This window comes from Sinocyclocheilus anshuiensis, unplaced genomic scaffold (genome assembly GCF_001515605.1).
Source record: "Sinocyclocheilus anshuiensis isolate Anshui unplaced genomic scaffold, SAMN03320099.WGS_v1.1 scaffold661, whole genome shotgun sequence".
In the NCBI taxonomy this organism is placed as follows: Eukaryota; Metazoa; Chordata; class Actinopteri; order Cypriniformes; family Cyprinidae; genus Sinocyclocheilus; species Sinocyclocheilus anshuiensis.
Genome location: NW_015536491.1, coordinates 237,101 through 239,456, shown reverse-complemented (window position 1 = coordinate 239,456; position 2,356 = coordinate 237,101).

Below are 2,356 nucleotides of genomic sequence, written 5' to 3'. Positions count from 1 at the left end.
ACACACACTCACACACACTCTCTCACACACACACACACACACACTCACACACACTCACACACACACACGCTCACGTTGCGCTTCGACTAGCAGTAGAGAGTAAAGTCCAGATTGATGTTCAGCATCATGTTATCAGTCTGTGTTCCGATCAGACATTATATCACTCTGATCGTCTCAACACATGTGCTTCTGCTCGAGCCTCAGTGACATTAATGTAGACGTCTGTCTGATCATGTGTTGTCAGTCTGTGCTGAATGAAGTGCTGTTAATTATCCGTGTCGATCTCATGCGTCTGACCAGGATCTAAATGTCAAGCCGATGTAAGAATTTCAATTCAGACTTGATGACAATAAAATGTCTGAACATAATTAGGCTCTCCAGCCAAACTTGTTATTGTCGTTGTTCTTGTTTCATGATCATTGCCTCATTAGTGCTTTGTGCTGCTCGCGGTGCTTTAATTGCATTAAGGGCTTTAAACGACACTGACGTTAGTTTGAGAAACTTCTGCTCCAGATCAGACCAGCGGTTTAAATAGTGGAGGATAACCACGTCTTAGAGCCTCAGAACTTTACGTTTATATGTATGCAACACCAAGGTCATGGGTTCCAATCCCAGGGGAAGCAAGATCTGATCAGATGCTTTTGAATGCAGTTAGTAAAATGTAAATGCTGCTTTATTGCAAAATGGTATTTCCTATCTTGTTAGTATATGGTGTTGTCATAATTATAAACACTAGTATAGAGTTTACAGCACCTTATTTACCTACAGAGACTAATGAATCAGACATCTTGCACATTCTCAGAAAATGTGTGTTTCAAAATAAAGTGCATTTAAAAAACAAATTAAGGCCTAAATTTAAGATTTATGCATTTGAATTGCATATAAACTCCATTTGGATTACACAGTGTTAACATAAACTTAATGTGATGCATATTTGTCAGTCATACAGGTCAGATTTCTGTTGTAGTACTGATAAACTGATAAATAAATAATAATGAATGTGTTTTAAATAATAACCAGCTTATATATTCATATATTTCTCATCAATAAATCCACTTTCTATCTGTCTCATGCATTTTAACTCATTAAATATTGCTTGTTCAACAGTTAGTCATATTTTAACCAAGTTCATACTCTTTAACAAAATAAATTTATGCTGATTCTAAGCAATTTGAATATGCACTCTGAAGATATGATTTAAATGAAATCAAATAGTTAATAAACTATGCCATGTTTTTCTTGTTACTTGAAATAAACATAGACTGAAATAAGTTTTTTTTAAATGTTTTATTTCAGCTAGTTGCCAAGGCAACATTTCTCCTTTTCATTTAGTTTAACCTGATGTACTAAAATAACTGACTCTAAAAAATTACAAAAATAAAACATTAAAAACAATATTTAGATTTTTTTGCACCCTCAGATTCCAGATTTTCAAATAGTTGTATCTCGGCCAAATATTGTCCTATCCTAACAAACCATACATCAATGGAAATATTATTTATTCAGCTTTCAGATGATGCAGACATCTCCGTTTCAGAAAAATTGACCCTTATGACTGGTTTTGTGCTCCAGGGTCACATGTGGATTAGGTTCATTAGTTGATGTTGAAACTGCATGATCCATATGCATGTAAATTTGACATGCAATTCAAATACATGTTAATCCATATTATCCTGAGTGTGTATACATATTTTTCTCAGTTCTTGGGGACTCGAACCCATGACCTTGTCTGAGCTGCAGGAAAACTTTCTTTGCAGCACTTCTTCCAGCGCTCAGGCTCGGCTCACGCGGCGTTTCCATCAACAGAGATGCGGCTGTTGCCATGGCGATGCTTAGCACTTCCTCTCTCTCTCTCTCTCCCGCTCTTCTGCGTTGGTGGGAGCGCGTGGGCGGCACGCATGCACACGGACAGATTTTCACACATGTCTGTGTCTGTGGAGGATGCGCGCCTTGTTATTTTCAATTCCCTTTTCGAGGGCCAAACCAAACCAAACGCGCGGAAAACACAAAGTTGACGCGGTGCGTAAAATTGAGGCAGCGGCGACAACAAAAGGCATTTCAGAACTTCAGCTTTTGTTCCAGTTTGAAAGCCTCGCCAAACAAGCCCGAGACGGTACAATAACTTTAGAGCGGAGAGAAGAAATATTTGCAAACCCATTTTTCGCCAAGTTTTCTGCTCTACTTTCCTCAAAGTGTATTGGCACGTTACTACAGATGCTAACTTAAGACATGATTTCCGACTGTCCCAGACGAAAGATTGGCGTCGTGAAACAATCGTGGTGATTTCTGTGATCGTGGCTCCTAATCGGTGCTCCTGTGTCGTACAGTGAGAGAGGTTCAAAGTCTTGCGACCAAA